The sequence below is a fragment of the Mya arenaria genome, chromosome 5 (assembly GCF_026914265.1).
Source record: "Mya arenaria isolate MELC-2E11 chromosome 5, ASM2691426v1".
Taxonomy (NCBI): domain Eukaryota; kingdom Metazoa; phylum Mollusca; class Bivalvia; order Myida; family Myidae; genus Mya; species Mya arenaria.
The window spans coordinates 2,281,302-2,300,734 of NC_069126.1; the positions used below are offsets into that span (position 1 = coordinate 2,281,302).

Below are 19,433 nucleotides of genomic sequence, written 5' to 3' on the forward strand. Positions count from 1 at the left end.
TAAATTGGACAAATATCAAGAATAATAAAAGAACGGAAACTACAGAGAGTCCAGAAGCCTCAAAAGCTGTCATCGAGATTCTGCTTAAATTCTTGTGAATTGAGAACAAAGAAACACCATAAAAGACTAACAACGCTACGTACTAGACAACATTTATTAAACAGTAATTGGTAAATATTTGGGTAACGGCCTTGGACGTTCAATAAAACTAAGCAAGGTTTTTCTGCTGTGTAAAAACCAGATTCCTGGCCAAGTTTTAGTTACTTAAAGACACTCAAATCCAGGTGAAGGAACGGCATAGTTTAGTTCAGGTTATACTAATACTTGTTTATACAAAAGCCGTGATACGCTGATGTAAAGAACGCTCCATCGCCTGGAAATAAAACAGTACTAATAATCATATTGGAAGGCCAGGTGCCTTTTTCGCGTACATTTTTATAGAAACACAGTGGTGACATTGCGGCGGTAAAGGTCAAATTGCAAAGTGATGCATCCATGCATGTCGAAGGCTTGTTTGACACCAAAGAAGGATTTCATTCCCATTAAACTTAATGTATCCAACGTGAAAAAAAGATTATGTTAATTTTGAAACTCAAGAGATATAGAAGACAAATTCCATTTTATATGTATTTGTCAACGTTTTGACATTATTAGAAAAACATATATCAAACGATGTTATTATATACGCCCGTCTGTGATTAAATTTCAAGATGTATTAACTTCAACTTGTCTAAGACGAGCAATATTCAATGTTGAAATGTAAAAGGTTTTGTTCAATCTCATCTAATTTGATCATGTCCGTCTAATTAATATCTATATTTTTTCATAGTGTTGTATTACTTTGCTATCACCATTGTGTTTTTATATATAATTGTAGATTGCGAAGACGACTCAAACACGAGTAGTGTATTATCTTTATATAGGAGACGTACGAGCGCAGATTTGTGCCAATTAATATAGCCCTTCAGTACCTTTATATAAAACAAGTTTGAGCGCAAAGGTGTGCCAATTAAAAAAGCCTTTTAGCGAGAGGGGGATTTATCTGGCTCTGGATAATTTCAAGCCAGTTGTAGTTAGGCAGTATCGGTTTTTCCTTCAACCAACGCGTGGTATTTGAACACTTGCAGGCGCTCGCTGAACTCAGAGAGCATTGTAGTAAATACGTGAATACAGCCTAGGATAAGGAGTTAGGTGAGTATAATATGTGTGGGTATTCATACAGCCAGATGCTTTTGAATTTGTCGATTAATTATACAGTTTATTGGATTTATTTATTTTCTATTTAATTATCTCTTGTAACTCAAACTCGTTCCTTATTATTTTCAAATTATGCAAAGTGCAGAACAAGTATGGTAACACTTTTATTTAGACGGATATTTTTTGTACAAGTAGAAAAATCATGGGGAGTACATAGTGATTTAGATAAATTTCATTTAAAGTTTTGAAAACATGTACATGGTGTTAAACACAACATCAAAGGCTGAGCAAGCACAAAATGTTCCCGGTGGAAAGACAACTGTCACGATCAAAGAAATCGTTGTTGAACAATGACCACTTAAAAATGTTCCGACAAAACGGAAAAGAGCGTTGTTTATCTTCTTTGTCAGTTCTATAACATTTTCTACGAAACAAATCCATTTTGAAAATAATATTTCCAAGAAAAAATGAGTTTTTTGTACACATTAGCTTTTATGAACCTATGTAGAATGAACATATTAGTTCAGAAAATATACAAACTATATTGAAATTTGATATGTGGATACGAGAGGTGTCCCAGTTAATGGTGAAATTCGTGTATGTGTTCTATATATGATATTCATATACACTCTAATGGTTTACAGATTATATATATATATGTACAGACACACTTAAACTTACCAGCTGTTAAACAATAGCAAGTGTTCCCACTTGTTACGAAAACCGTATAATTCACATGGATTTTAAGTCTTTAAAATGTGAAACTTAAACATGCTATCACATGTCAACATACGGTGGCACAAAGATGACATCGGTAACACTTTATTTATGTTATGGCCACAACTTAGTAAGTTGTGGCTAGTAAGCTGTGACCCAGGCTACAAAATTGTAGCAACAAAATGCAAATAAAATGTGGCCACACAATAACATATTCTGGCGGCAACTTACGAAGTTATGGCACAAATTAGGGCCACGACAAAAAATATCCAATCAAAACGGCCGTTTCATATTTGCCGCTTGATTGTAACAGTGAGACTAGTCTTACCGAAATACAGTTGATAAGCGAAATACGTAGACAATAACCGGAATTGGTCAACGCAATACGCTTTATATTCATTTGTAGTTTTTAATCATCCTATTCATATATTAATGATACGCCTTGTAGCCAAAAAATACACAAAAATATTTAGAAATAATAAATGTATTGATAAAAGACTTGATTTTGTGCGCCGAGTCAGAAATGTAAGCCTTGTCGTACCTTCTGAAAGTTCGTTGCATTTCTCGAAATAACACATTTTTAGTTCCGAAATCACCCTGACCATATATGCAGCGTATTTCTCTACGGTTTCGAGGGAAAAGAGCAATTACACGGGTGTTGTTTTAAACCACAACATCTCCCTGCTGAAACAACATATAAAGGTGAGTATGCAAAATACGTCCAAACGGTTTGAGTTTATCATATTCATCGATATGCCATAAATAATTTGGTCCAGATAAGAAGAAATACCGTATGACAGTCAGATGCTGAACACCTGTAGAACATAAAATACAGTCACACCACGAATGGCCAATTAAGCACAAAAGAGGTCATTAAAAGAGCTGTCCGGAAATCAGTCGGACAATAAGTTTGCAGGACAAACGATGCCAGTAAGGTTTCAACTATGGTGTGACAACTGATTTCCATGGCTACAGGTGCTCCTCCTTGAAACTCCTGCCTACGTTACACAATGTCTTTACTGGTATACACCAATGACTGCCGTTAGAGATATCCGGAGGTATCCGTAATACCGTAATGTCACACTCCATATACAAACACATAAAAGCAACGGTCTGTCACGGCAAAGGATGATCACCGCGTATTCCGGTGTGGTCCGTAACTATCTGTAGCCCTGTCCCTGTATTGACTCGGCTAAACAAATTTCAAAAATGAGGTAATCTAAGAGTATAATTGCAACTAAATTATAAGAGTAAACACTTTTGAAACCTTTAAATGACAGGATATATTCCCCTTTGTGTTGCACAATATGTTTTTTTTTTATAATTGAACCAAAAGACGTCATCATTTACTTATATAGTCAGTCCTTTATTTGTTCCTATAGGGTCGCATATACGGAAAATGGTGGTCACATCTTGTGTCCGTACGCTTATTCCATTCGCCAAGAATCGTTTTCGCATGATTCTGTAAACATGATTGCGTCTATATTGCTCGATCGAGTTTTCGACAAAGTCAACAACAGAATGAGCGTCTTAACGTCAACGAGCTCAGCACGCTGTTCTAATGAAGAAAACTTATTTAAATTCCACGACTTTCCCCCAAAACAGTGACTACATTGTCATAAGAAAGGCCTTCATGAAAGTAATCTGATGTTAGACTATCACTGTATTCGTCTTTATCATTTATTTTTCTCAAATGGCGTTAGTATCAGGAGTTCTAACTGTGTTATAACCATAAAGCGTGAAAGATGAAGCAGCTGTTTTGATTGGCTGACCTCAATAAAATAACTCGTGGTCGCAAGTTTTTAAGTAACAAAGGTTACTTAAGTGTTGACTCGATTCAAGAAGTTGTGGCCACGAGTTACTAAGTTAATGCCACAACTTTTTATCTTGTGGCCACAACGTTCTTTTTTGTGGCCAAATCTTAGTAACTTGTAGTAACAACTTAGTATCTTGTGGCCATAATATGTTGTGACAACAGTAGAAATAAAGTGTTGCGGATGTCATCTCTGTGCCACTGTTAAAATGAATTCAACCATTAGAATAGATTTTACCAAAAATAGTTTGTAATTAAAATTAAAATATGATACAAATTGCAATGCCTATCAATAGTAATAGTTTAACATCCGTCAAAAGTAATCCACAGTTTCACCGAATGTCATCATTAAATTGGTTATGGTGAAAATATGTTTGTTAATTTACAGAAACACAATATATTTGTAACAAGGTATCCATAATATATGAAATGTAAGCGTGTATAAAGGTGGTGTATCTGTTTTTTTTTCAATAAACAATGTAGTTCATGTTGTATCGCTGAAATGAGTTTGTGAAAATGATAGAAGGTTAGATAAAATTGGTAGTCAACGAGCATCCGGATATGGACGAGGGAAGGAACTAGAGTGCAGATGAGAGGACGTGAGCTGGTTGAGAAAGAGTGGAGTTGAGAAACTCATTGTTGGTTTGATTTCGTAAAAGACGAAAATAATATCTTTGATTGGCATTCACTTAGTTGATACCTCTGTTATTTTCTGGAATTGACATTTCACCCGTTGTATATGAAGGAATGATTACTCTCTAAGATAGAGCTTTCAGATAAATATGGTAATCCCATAAATTGATGAAGATTGTACATATTTATGGTAATATTTATATTCAGTTATCTGCGTCGTTATCATTAAAAACTTCGGTACTTGACAACAAGTTAATTGTGTGTGTGTTTGCGTGCGTGAGTGAATGCGTGTTTGTGTTTGGGTGTATAAAGTATGTGTGCGTGAGTGTAGGTCGTCGTACTTGGGGCAACTCATATTACACAAACACTTTTCGAGACGGTTTAGGCTATGCTTGGATTGCCCATGATGTCGGAGATAAAAAATATTCACTGTTGGCAACCACCGTTATTTATTCCGTTATATATAATAAATTGACTGTCATAATCTCGTTAAAATGAATATGCATTAGGCTGTTTTGCGAATACTCTTGCATGTTACAATCACTTTTCATCAGTTACCATTGTAATTTCAACAGCATCCAGAGCCGAGTGATCGTTACAACTGTCAACAATTAGTGTACTGATAGAGCGGACCCAGTTCATATTTGCCTTTCGCCAGAATATATATGTATGGAAACGCATATTAAGGAACCTATGAAATGCCTTATTAATTTTTCATGATTACTATATTTCTGAGCTCATTCGCCGTACTGAATTGGAACGGTCAGTAACATAAAAATACTGTTTTTTTTAACTAGTTTGTGTGCACAACCTCACTCTTCTGAAGTTAACCCAACAATTCCGAATAAAGTTTTATAACGTATAACTGATATTATTCAAACTTATGAACTGCATTTAGAAGTAGGTCCATATTTTAGTATTGTTCAAATTGGTCGTTTTTTTTTTGCATTTTCTGTCTAAAGAGAAAACTGTAATATTGCTGTTGATTGATATGGTAAGGCTAGCTAGAATCATCGCAGCAGGCACAAAATTATGCACTGTAAAATGATGAAGTGCTCAATCAGCACAATTGGCGTAGTTCATAGTAACGAATGTGACATTCCATGCCATTTGAGAGGGTTTAACGTTTGAGGGGGGTTCAAATATTCAAAGGTCAGACATGTGATAGAGTGGCGTAAATGAATCGAAATTCGAACAAAAGAACTCACATTTTCAAATTACGATGTCGACAATAAGAAATGTTCAGCATCAATGATACAAGACCAACCAATCCCTCTCAAACAATGCACAAGAGATAACCATGAAAATACCTTGCGGATTGACAGTGTTAATATTACTAGAATAATTCGAATTAACACTGTTGCTTTCTTAGGGCGCCCTTTTGGTATGGAAATGATTAATATATTATTAATTATGATAAGGGCTGACATTTCTTATGCGATATTTTTCATATTGAACTTGATGAGGTTGGTTTATGCATACAATTGAATACAATTATGCGTTTAGATGTGTGGCACACAAGGCGGTGACCCCTACAGTTATGGAATCATGTATGGTCTATCTGTATTCTGTCCATGCTATGTGCCTCTCAATTAGTGTCTGTTGGGTAAAAACAGGGTCTTTGTTAAATGTTTAGCTAATGGGCGTGTCCATGTAGTATTTTTTTTCAAATGTTGATGTATTTTGTGTATCTCCCTGAAATAAATAAATTAAGTTTTGGATGATTGGTTATTGGTTTGCAACTCATTCTGATGTCTCAAAATATAACTGAACTTTCTCGTGATGAAAGTGTAAAATTTAAGAATCAAAGTGATTATTATTAGTTATTTTTCAATATTGGCCTAAAATTTAAAGGAATTTTAGATTCCGCAACTGATACAATATCAGATTATGAAGATTTACAAAAGGGTGAAATAATAAAATGGTCTATAAATGCAATTAAATGACTTTATTCGAAAATGAGTCATGCTTTCGTAAACGTGACTGTTTCATTTTGCGCGGTTTCAAAAACGCGCAATCATAGCTAATTTTACATATATTCGAAAAGGTTCTTAAATTTGTATCTTTTTTTCATTTTGCAAAACGTTAATTCTGTATTCCTATATTTTGGTTGAAGTGTGTCATTGCTGTTTGTAAATAACCTAACAGGACTCATTTTTACAGAGAACGTGACATTTTTATTTAAGTTATGAAAATATTCAATTATTGCTAATATTGTTTTGTCATAGAAGGCATTTCTCTGCCTTTTGAATGGTGAAAAGAATTACTGCATGTAACGCATATGCATTAAATGAGCTTGAACACATGGGTTTACAAGGGCCTATTTATTATGGCATTAATAGTTTGGTCTTAAATGTTAATCTTGAAGAATCACCTGGATGCTTCAGAGATATACTTATGGAAAAAACTTTTCTTATCAAAAGTCACTAAATGAACATTCTAAAAGATTTAGGTCACATATTTATAAAACACCAATAAATGTTGTTTTTTGTGTGTGGATTGCTAAATTACAAGTACGACATGAAATATACGGTGGATATAAAGCCTCTAAAATCGTCATATAAGACACACAACCTTTTTCACAGGATTAAGTTTAAATATTCTCAAAAATAACGATAGACTAAGCGCCTGGGATCATTCCTGTTGTTTTCTATTGCATATTTGATTTCATTCAAATCATAATATCTTTCCATAATAAATTTCTAGTAACCTTATATTTGACTAGGGTTTCACTTACGAATAGCTAATTGTTTGAAGCGATGGTCATTTGACGTTGGTGTCATTGCTCTAAAATAGCTTTTTAAGGGAACCTTTAAGTTTGACATATATTTAAACTTGTTTTGCACATTATCTGCTCTTGGCTCGAGTTTCCAAACAACACCAAAACAAACCCCAAAATAAAGTTACAATATTTATTCGAAAAACTACAGAAACAAACTCAGTAGCAAACAGTTTAAACATAAGTTTGATTCCATGCAATGACTTCTTTCCAGCAAAGAAATGGCAGAATTAAAGCTCAGTGTCTTGACAGTGGTGTACCTTGGTTTATTATGTGTGATAACATTTGGTACCGCGGACCAGAACATGGAATCTTCAAATGCTTCTAAAGAAAACACAATTATAGCCTTACGAAAAGTGTGTGAAGAGTTGTGTTTTGAAGAGTAAGTAGAAATCAAAAAACGATCACTTTAAAAGTAAGTTTATTCAAAGTAATGCATAAAGCTCAACCATTTAGGTATCAGTTTTGACAGTAGATTGAGGAAAGCGATCAATTCAGGAAAATTTTATCAGTTTACAATTTAAAATGCCTTCTGGAAGGTTAATATGATTAAGTAATGGTAAAAATGATTAATACAATGAAGAAAGTTATACTATTGGATTAAACGGATTAAGAAATGTACAATACAAATTACATAGAACGTAATGTCAACGTAATGTGTCCGTATATTTCAATATGCTTCTCTTATCATCCAGGTCAGCTTATTGTCCGAACGAATGTCAGATGGCGATATTACAACCCCTGGTTAGCAGTGACACTATCCCGTCCTATGACAAGAGAGCATCACGGGGAATAGACGGCCTTACGTAAGTTCCGCTTAAGAGTTACTTTTTAAATTTTAATATTACATCTTTACATGTAAACACAGGACGGTTTTATTTGGTCATGACTTGTCACTTATGCAGTTAGCAAAAAGTGATATAGATTCCGTGAAATGAGAATGACTCCTCATTTTGCTAATAAACAATAACAAGTAAACAACAAGAAAAAGTGTGCTGGTATAGAGGACAATAATTTGTGCAGTGTTTGTGAACTATTTCACCGAATGCGTACTAAAATCCATTCCAGTGAAATATTTACTTTTTGGTTTCTGTAGTTTTTCACATAAGTATTGATCATAATTTTATTGCATCTTACACTGACACAAACAATTATTCCTAATAGTTTATGCCTTAAACGGTTATAAAAAGACAGATAATTTTAGTTTTCCGAAAACGCAAAAAAAATATGCAAACGTAACATCAATTCTGAAATGAAGTCGTTGAAATTGTGCCCCAGCTTTGTTTGCGCTGACATTTTGATTTAACCCCATTATGCATATAATCAAAGGGTTATAAATATTGCGTTTTTATCAGGAATGTCGTATATAACATTCGAATCAGCAGTACTTAGAACCTTATTTTATTTCAATGATAAAAAGCTTTGTTATATTTTCAATATCTTCCTGGTAGTACAATATATAGTCTATGAACTCCTCTCGCGTCGATCAAATAGCCTGTCAAAAATAACTAGGAAACATTGGCTAATGTTAATCACATAACATGACCTTATTGTACTCACACCACCAGCAGCAGGTAAATATCCAGAAGCATGATATTCAAAGAACCATGGAGATGAGCACGAAGAACATTTTCTCAGCTTAAAACATTTAGTTCTATCTAGTCAACTGTTTACTAATTCGAAAATGATTGTAACATTAGTCCAAACTTGAGCAGCTCGTCAAATAAGAAACGAATGCGAATTCGCGTCATCGAGTAATAACGATTGACTAACGAACTTCATTCAGATCTGCATATAATGATCGTCGAATATCTTACGAACATTCACTTTCGACCATGTTGTTAAAATGGCCGCGTTACGTTTGAATTTGAAAACACGATGTGTTATAACAATAGTTCCGTTTATGTTTGCTATTTATATGTGTCGTGACATTTAAAATCCTTTAAAACAGTCAAATAGTTATTGGTCGTGTGATTCAAACAGACAAATACTAGTAGGTATCAGCCAAAGATTTCCAAAAAACAAATAGGTCGCAAAGAGCGTTCAAGATGACAAGGATAACTCATCAGAATGAAGCAGGAGCTTAAAAGAGAAACCAGAACTTAGTATAGAAAGCATTTTTTTCATACGCAGTTGATGTTTTGGTGTGCAAACTTAACAACAATTACAGCTCAGACTCCTTTGAAACGTTGTAGGATAATTCACCAACGGACAAAGAAAATCATTATTCATAAATATTTCTAATACCGGACAATACATTAATGGGTACGAGGAGGACACAATCAAATTGGGAGCCGACATAAGATGATTGAAATGTCTATTTCGTTCATATGTTAATTTTCATTCCTCATAAAACAATATTTTTCTATACTGATCCGTCGGAAATGCATTCAAATGGGTCCACTAATTATCAAAATAGTAATAACGACATTCATGGAATTCCCTTGTTGAAACCAAAATTGCGTGTTCTGAAATTATGCGAAAACAATGTCAGAAAAAAATCTTAAAAATTAATTCAGGTGTCTGATATTTTTATGTACGTGAGAAATAACCGTTTATTTCCTGGTTAATATGCACTTGGATTTTGTTTTTCGGTTATTTGCATACGACAAAGTGATTACTGAACAATTCCGCAATTAATTTAGTTCTGGTTGTATTGATATGATGATAAGATATTAACAAAGATTAACATAACAATAACTCTTAAAGCAATACTAGTTCCTACAAACTAATATTAACATAGTGGTAGGCAAACAAAATATGCTATCTAAATTTGAATATGAAAGAGAAAACAAATTTTGATAATCACGTGTTAATTCACTTCGATAAAGATATTTGCAGCAAGTTCCATTATTATAAACATCAGACTGGTTTCGATGAAGCAACTAAATGGGGATTGAAGTCGGCGTAAGCGATTTGGTACCGTCGGCTTGTTGCGGTGGACAATCTGATTGTTAAAAATGAAAATGGTTTTCATTGTGCTTGCTGTCGTCGACCTCCGCGCGATGATTATCGACAAAAACATAGCTTGAACAGATAGCAGGCGTTCCTTACTCGTTCCATTTGAGGAGTGTTATGAAAGATAACCTCTGGTCAAAAACTTAATTAAGCTCAAGATATTTCTGGAGAAAAGATATGCCTTTAAGTATTTTTTCATATCATAAATGCCGCCTGGTAGTTGAATAAAGATCGGTGGCCTTTTTTATAATGAACCAGTACAGTATCTGTTGACGACATGTCTTGAAAGCTAGTGACGTGAGGACATGGACAAATAAAGATACTTTATCAATTGCAAACAAGTACAGGTTTTTCTACTATCAGTTTCATTCTTCTATATAATATTAAAATAGGATTATCCTGTAGTTTAAACTGTATTATTGAAGCAGTATTTGTGTTTCTTTTTTATTGTAATTTTGGTTGAGTTTGTAGAAATGTTTCACGTGTGATTTTGAAGGAAAGCGATTACAATTTTTGAGAAAAATGAAGTCTTCTCTCATTTGTGCAAATCTTGGAATGCATCTAACCAACGCAAAGCTTAAGCTTGAAGTTTTCGTGTCATTAAATTTTATGTTTCCGGAAGGAATACAAATTTTTAAATCAAAAAAACCGTTTATACAAGCGTTAATAACAAATCGAATAACTGCGCGTGGAGAAAAGTTCAGTTTTGAACATCCTAGAGTTTGAACCAAGTATAGATTAAAGTGACACTCTTATTCAAAATCAATACATAACCATGTATAACAAACTTAAATTTTAAGTGATAAACCTTTAACTACTTATTTAATAATGCATTTATGGAAAATATCAATTACTCAAAACAAGATTGTAGCCGTGTATTTAATGGTAGAAAGCGCAAAAATATTGAATGATTGGTGAATGCTAAAAGATTTACTGTAGTCTACTATAGTCTCTTAAGGTAGAAATACCATGTTTTATGCTCATTGCTTTCAAATTAAACTCCCGGTATCCTTCATAAGAACCATTATTTACGACATTTATTCATTCCTTTTGGAATATTTAAGCAATATTATCAATTGTGGTAAATCTTACTGGGAGTAAGAGTGCATCTTTAAGGTTGTGCAACAATTTGGCTAAGAGCTTGAGGTTATGAAACAAACCTTTTCAAAATCGTTAGGTTATGGAACCAATATGGTTTAAAGTTTTTAGGTTATGCAACCAACGTTATTGATAGCTTTTAGGGTATGCTACCAACACGGTTTAAAGTGTTCAGGTTATAGAACCAACATGGTTTAGTGTTTTGAGTTCATACAAACAACGTGCATTAGAGTTTTGCAAGTTATGCAACCAACATGGTTTAAGGTGTTATAAAACGGACTCAAATCAAATAATGACGCTTTTCCAACTCTCATAAAACCTAACTTCAAAGAAAAGCTCCGTTAAATATGAAACAAACCTTGTTACACTCTAACAAAACCCATTTTTATCACAGTGAAATGACCCTTTAACCAGGAAACCACACCAATTCTTAATGAAAGTTGTCTTTTAAATCTAACTTAAATTGATGCTATTTGTTTTAGATAGCTGGATCGAGATATGAGCCGATTCGAACTACGGTTTCGTAACCTACCAAAAACGACAACAAGCCTGAAAGCTGTCTTTATAATCCAGCCAAAATAAATGGGATTTAAAGTTTTTATTATTTCAGATTTGATGACTATTTGTTCTTGAGATGGCTTGGCCGAGATATGAGCCGAAGGAGGAGAGTGTACAAGTAAACGAACCCAATCAAGGTAAACTTGACATAAAGTACTATATTCTTCAACCCGAAGATACAAACATAACGGTAATATAACTTATAAACTTCTTGCTCATGATATGGCTGGGCAGATATATGAGCCGAAGGAGGTTACTTAAAAAGCAAACGAAGTCATGTAAGGTTCACGGAAAATGCATTACTAATTACCATTCTAAAAGAAGATCAAACATTATGATACCATTTCTTTATAAGTCATTTTTAAATACGTTTCTTGTTTATCAAGATAAGGGATATGGCCAATCAGTTTATGAATGTTGTGTTGCATACCAAAAAGGTTTAGAAGATTGCTGTGAACTCTACCTCAAATATATAGGCATGGGTCTTGTGCGCGACAAGTCCTCATATATTTGTGGTCATATTTGCAAAATAATTTAAAAATATCTGATCTTGTATGATAACGTTATGAAAGGAACATATGATGTCATCAAAAAGTTTTGATTGATAGCAAAACATCCTAAGTCAGAAGGCGTTTATGACCTTGACATTTGAAAAAGTGACACTGTTCTTGCGCGGACACGTCCTCATGCTGTGGTGGTCATTTCTGCCAATAAACTTTGTCATTCCACATTGTATGACAACAATATTGTCCGGACACGAACATTTTTCTGTAGCAAATCATGCAAGTTCAGAAGGTTGGTGTGAACTTGACCTCGAAGGTAGGGACACCGGTCTTATGGTTTCTCAGCCTCCTACTATGGTGGGCATTTCTGCCGAATAATTTTAAAATCCGACCATAGATGGGAAAAATGGACAGTTCAATAACTAATTTTCAATAGGAACACGGGTCTTGTGAAACATTCCCCTTTCGTGGTCACATCGGTCGAATAATTTTGAGATCCGATCATGAATGAGAAAGAAAGAAGCATACAAAATCGGGACCAGTGTGATGCCTATATAGCCCACTTAACAGCCCCCTTCTCAATTTGTGAAGTGGAGGTGTTTTAAAATATTGAACGACAGGGACATGCTCAGAGGTCAAATATTTAAAGATGAATCCTCGTTGGAGGAACGGGGCTTGGGCCCAAAAGAAACCGAACGAGTGCCTCAAAACGAACAAACAATGCAGAAACATATCACATCACCACATCACCATCAACGACGCATCAGCACATTCTTTAAAACAGCTTTTTTCAATTGATGTTTTGGTAACCTCCTTAAAATGTTCAGTGAAAGACGGGTTAACTTGTAGTTTGAACTAGTTGATGCACAACCCCAAAACTAACCCTAATCTTTGTGTTTGCTACTTGATTTCGATCTGTACCGTCTAAATAGTAAAAGTGTCCCGAAGTTAAGGAAACAGAGACATCAATGAATCACCTTATTCAATTTTGTGTGGAATGTAGGCAAATATAGATGTTCTCTTGATTGAACCGTGAATAATAATTACATTTGTTGATCATGATAAATATACTGCTCTCAACAACGCCTTACTTTATTAGCGATGTCCAGGATAGGTCTATTAATTAGCATTGCGTTATTTTTGAAACAGTAACTGAAAGTAATATGACGTATAGAAAATATTGCAAAAATAATAAAAAGGAAACTTTTTAATATTTAATAATAAACTAAAGAACAATCTATTAAGGTAGACATCATCTTAATATATTTGAACAAATCAAATCTTACTCAGACATAAATATTAATGTTTAAGCGTACAGGAGTATGAAAATGAAATATCTTTTTCTGTCAATAAGCATGTGAGTTTTTTTCATCCCCCTTTTTAATAATTCAGATAAAACACAAAAACCAAATAGAAAACCCATTAGCAATCATCTCAATAAGAATGGAACGAGATGATAATTTTTATCTGGATACTTGCTTAAGATGGTCGGTTGAATATTATTCAAATAAAAAAAGTATTATTTGAATTTACAACAGTATTCCCTTTTAGGTGGAGATTCATACAAGGTTTGAATATATTTGTCACTTACTCTTTGAGTTATCATAAACATCAACAAGCGCCTTTCCATATGTCAGACTGTTAAACAATTTGGACATAGCACTAGAAGCCGTAATAAAGCTGGGTAGGCTTATGATTACATAATGATAAATATTGTATTGCCCTGTAAACATAAGAAGTGTTATTGAGAATTGATTCAATTATAATTTTTTCATGGAATATTTCTAAGCTCTTTATAAACTACTGACAAGGGGAACATCCCGAGCTCGCCAAAACGGCAGCCTTTAATGTCTTGTGCTTTATACCATGAACATGTTTTCAAAACTTTAAATGAAATTTATCTAAATCACTATTACTCCCCAGATCTCCGATCCATATTATAACATACATACAACCAGAGCATCAAATGAGATAATTTAGTTCTTATGTCTAGTAATATCTAGTTTTATTCTGTGTACGCATAGTAAATGCTTTTAAACCTTACTCATTCAACATTTTAATATCAACAAATCGAATGCTGGCATTATCAAGTTCTAAGTTACATTAAATAAAAGTAAACGTTTCCGCTTTCACCCATCAAAAAGGCAGCTGAAACGAGAGATACTGACTGTGATCTTCATAAATGGCACAAAGTGAATTCATTTTCGTCAGGCTATACTGTGATTAATTTACTTGATGGTTGGGCTGGATCAACATGCCAAAACCCGGATTGTAATGTATTTTAATCGATGATTTAAGGGATGTTTTATGATGCTCGTCATAATTCATAAACAAAATATGAGAAATAAGATATATCTTATTGCTTGTTAGTTTTACGAAGACCAACAACAAGCTTTATCAGCTTGGAAGGAAAAGGGTTTCTGCAGGAATGGGAAAAATTGTTGGCATACCGTTGAAGCCTTACTAGTGGATGTATATGCTTCGATGAAATAAGATGGTTAAGATTTCCATGTTCATAATGAAGCCACGGTGTTTCAAATAACAGCCAATATGAGTGTCAGTCTAGATTCATTATAGGACTGTTAACGAATGTTCGTTTTTCATTTCAATATTGAAAGTCATTTGGAAAGCACAAACAATGGTGATATTTTTTTTCCTCTTTTCACTTAGTTTTGACCTATTATAATGTGTAGCGATTTCATTATTATAAGTTTATATGATTGCACGATATTGAACCTTTACTAAATCGACCTGTGCCAGATGAATGTTGGTGAATGAATTTATAGTACTTAAATACCTTTGATACATTATTGTCAGCCTTATTATATATGCTTAACTGTAAGATTTCTTACTTTCACAATTTCAGAGGATTACTTTCTTTTCAGCAAGCAAATATAAATGCGTCATCAACTTCGATATGGAGTGTTTCCAATCACCGATACATTAAAACACGGCGTGATGAGCAAATACAGGTTCATTTGATAAGCCTGGCATCAAAGCATAGCGAAGTCCTGCATGAAGAGGAATGATTGTTTTATGGTTTTCTATGATGAATGTATTCTTCACAGTTTGTAAACCAATAATGAACGCTGTTTAAGTGTTGTTCTTCTTCTTTACAGTACGATGTTTTTGTTTTGATTTTGCTTTAATAAAAAGAAAAAAAGAAACACCGAATGTCTATGTTCATGCCCATAGTTTGTTATGAATGTTGACCGTACTTAAATCAATGCAAATGCAAGACAAAATGTAATTATTTCTGAAAAGAATTATCTTATTTTATATTTTGATGTCCAATTTTTTTCTCAAGCGGATTAGTTTTGAAAAAGGTGCAAGAAAGTGCCTTGCGGACAATATGTTTAATGATTTAAAAACTGTTTTACGCCAGAATCGCCTTGTTGCCATGCTGTTTACTAAACTGTAAGCAATGTAGCACTTTTGAGAATGGTCAACACAGATAACGGCAGGCGGCCATGGTACTCAATGCGCTATAAGCAAATAAGAAGTAATGAGAATGGTCGATGCAAGAAAGCGCCTTTGTGCAGGGATTGTCACGATATTAGACGCAAGTGAGCTATGCTGAAGGTGATTGGAACAAAGCACTTTGCAGCCATGATCTTCACTAAGCTTTAAGTATTTTAAGAACAAACACTGGACTTAAACAATTGAGTAATTTTGAGAAAAGTCAATAAATCGAAGCGTCTTGCGGTCATGACTGTTCCTAATCTATAAACAAGTGAGCAATGTTGTCAGTTTACAAATTCCAAATATACATTTTTTGAGATTATTTGAAGGAACTCGGGAACTCCCAGTGCCTGACAAAGTTATATTCCGGACACGACCACTGATATTCTATGCGCATAAATCAATGATTTCATAATGATAGATCTCCCAGTATGACTTTGACCTTTGAGGTAGAAACGCAAATCAAAAACGGAATACGTCCCATTATGTGCGAAAATTATGTTCCATGTTGAAATCCCCCGATGAATGGCAAAGTTAAGAGTCTGGACCGGTATTCAAAAAGTAACATAGATTGATTTTGAATTTAAGATAAGAAACTAAGTGTTATTATTGGCCTGTATATTTATCTGACCAAAAGGCTAAATGGAATCACTGAGGCATGTCTAAGGATAAGGATAAGATCAATATTGAATACTGGATCTGGACGACGACGATGATGATGATGATAATGGTGGTGATGATGATGATGATGATGATGATGATGATGATGATGATGATGATGATGATGATGATGATGATGATGATGATGGTGGTGTTGGTGGTGGTGGTGGTGGTGGTGGTGGTGGTGATGATGATGATGATGATGATGATGATGATGATGATGATGATGATGATGATGATGATGATGATGATGATGAAAATAATGACGATGATAATGATAATATAGAAACTTAAATTGGTACAAAAATATAGTCTAAATAAAGCTTTTGATCAGGATGATCGTAAATATACAGATCAGAAATGCGGTTCTCCTTCAGGAACGCACATCTATATCTCCTGGTAGTAGGTAACTGTATTTCGTCGAAGTATCTTAACGGAATACAGCTACTGATTTGTGTTAGTATACGGTGTTCGATGTATCTTAATTTACTTTTTCGCGTGTACCCTTATTAAAAATAACAATAGTAAAATAGGATAAACAGTTGAATTCTCAAAGTTTGTTGTTTCATACACAGTTTTCGCAAAGGCAGGTATATTCTCATTAGTGTTGCTTTTTTATTCTGATTTATTGACCATGGGTAAAAAACTGTCTTGGAGGCCTTTTTACAATATAATTATTAAGACAAAAAAAGCACGCTTTCTCTCACTGATAGTGTCACGTATGTTTCAAGCATTTAAATTTTATTACTTCCAAGAGCAATGATTCGATTGTATGCATATGCTCTAATAACTGTTAATTGTTATAAAAACCGCATCATTATTTGTTTTAACAGATCACGTACAGTTGTTTTACCTTGCACGCTATATAAGGGAAGACATAAACAAGTGATAAACGCTGTTTACATTAAGAGTCACTGAGAGGTTTTGAAGGTTGCCTAAAACAGTTTTAGCTGATTATCTTCTCTTAATTGTGTATCCATAAAAATACACTGGTGCAACATTTTTATATGCGTTTAAGGCATTGTCCATTTAGTCTAACCTGTGGCGAATAATTTTCAATGTTTTTGGTAGATAAACTGCCAGACTAACAACTGGATAAATGTCGGACTCAATTAGTTGTATGGCAGACTAACAACTGGTGACTGTCGGACATAAATAGGTGTATGCCAGACTAACAACATGGTAACTGTCGGACTCAATTAGGTGTATGGCAGACTAACAACGGGGTAACTGTCGGACTCAATTAGGTGTATGGCAGACTAACAACTGGGTAACTGTCGGACATAATTAGGCGTATGCCAGACTAACAACATGGTAACTGTCGGACTCAATCAGGTGAATGTCTCACTTACAACTGGATAACTGTCGGACTTAATTAGGCGTATGCCAGACTAACAGCATGGTAGCTGTCGGACTTAATTAGGTGTATGTCAGACTAACAACATGGTAACTGTCGGACTCAATTAGGTGTATGTCAGACTAACAACTGAATAACTGTCGGAATAAATTAGGTGTATGCCAGACTAACAACTGGGTAACTGTCGGACTTAATTAGGCGTATGCCAGACTAACAACATGGTAACTGGCGGACTCAATTAGGTGGCGCCAGGCTAACAACTGGATAACAATTTGATAACTGTCAGACTAACAGTTTGGTAACTGTCAGAGAAACAATAGGGTAACTGTCAGACTAACAATTGGGTTACTGTCAGTGTAACAATTTGGTTACTGTCAAATGAACAATTGGGTACCTGTCAGAGTAACAATCGGGCAACTGTCGGAGTAACAATTGGGTAACTGTCAGAGTAATAATTTGGTAACTGTCAGATTAACAATTGGGTACCAGTCAGAGTAACAATTGGGTAACTGTCAGACTAACAGTTTGGTAACTGTCAGAGTAACAATTTGGTAACTGTCAGAGTAACAATTGGGTAACTGTCAGAGTAACAATAGGGTACCTGTCAGACTAAAAATTGGGTAACTGTTAGAGTAACAATTGGCAAACATGTTAGAGTAACAATTGGCAAACATGTTAGAGTAACAATTGGCAAACATGTTAGAGTAACAATTGGCAAACATGTTAGAGTAACAATTGGCAAACATGTTAGAGTAACAATTGGCAAACATGTTAGAGTAACAATTGGGTAACTGTCAGACTAACAGTTGGGTAACTGTCAGATTGACTAACAATTGGGTTACTCTATGATTAACAATTTGGAGTAACAAAACGGTATCTGTCGGACTTACAATTGGGTAACTATCGGACTTACAATTCGGTATCTGTCGAAGTAAGACATTGCAGTAGGCAGTTAGTTTCAGCCACTATTCATAAGCAAAACGTTAAAAGATGAGACGAAAAGAAACTAATGATACCTTTGATGCGTTTTTTAGTGATGTTTGAAGATAAGTTATTGATATTGTGTGTAAAATAGAAAAAAAAACTGCAGTTGTTTTTTCGACTGCTATGGAATCCTATAGTACAAAATTACACACATAAGCATGTTTTGTATTTGCGTCTAAATTGCTCACATCTGTCCAGTTTGACATACTCTTGTTATGAACTTTGTAACATGTGTCGGGTTAAAAGATAGTGAGGCTAGCCACGGGGGGTTACGAAAGGCTTTGTTGCATAGGATTTATCTCAAGAGTGCTCGATAGATAACCTTTTTAGCAATGCACTCATGAGCACTCTTAGTGTTTCGGTTGAATTGAGGTGTGCGAGTTGCTCGAAAGCGGACTAAAATCACTTAACTTAGTGTTTTAGCAAGTTAATTATCAACATAATTTATTTCAATAACGTGACAATTTAATATAAAGGTTGTGAACTGATTTTGGATCTTCGCATTAATTCTGCGTGGGTTATTCAAAGAAACTAAACGTTTCATTGGAATTGTGACTCGGATTTTCCATCGCATTGATGTTCTAGGTAGTAACATATTTATAGTTTTAATTTATAGCAATTGTGTTGATATTTGAAACAAAAATAGATGGTCAATGCTTACCAGGATTAAAAGGTTGAGAAGTATAAAATAAACAAGTCAGTAGTATGTATTAT

The 19,433-nt window shown here is 34.3% G+C and overlaps 1 long non-coding RNA gene across 2 annotated transcripts; it reads left to right on the forward strand.

The window, feature by feature from the left end:
* Positions 1–1,155: 1,155 nt before the first annotated feature.
* On the forward strand, positions 1,156–15,363 carry LOC128233832 (uncharacterized). Of its 2 annotated transcripts, none has more exons than XR_008260789.1 (5): positions 1,156–1,191; positions 7,354–7,521; positions 7,835–7,945; positions 11,806–11,890; positions 15,123–15,363. It is a non-coding gene; the product is annotated as an uncharacterized LOC128233832 (long non-coding RNA). The 2 variants fall into 2 exon arrangements; XR_008260788.1 differs by having other exon boundaries at positions 15,142–15,363.
* The last annotated feature ends 4,070 nt before the right edge of the window (positions 15,364–19,433 follow it).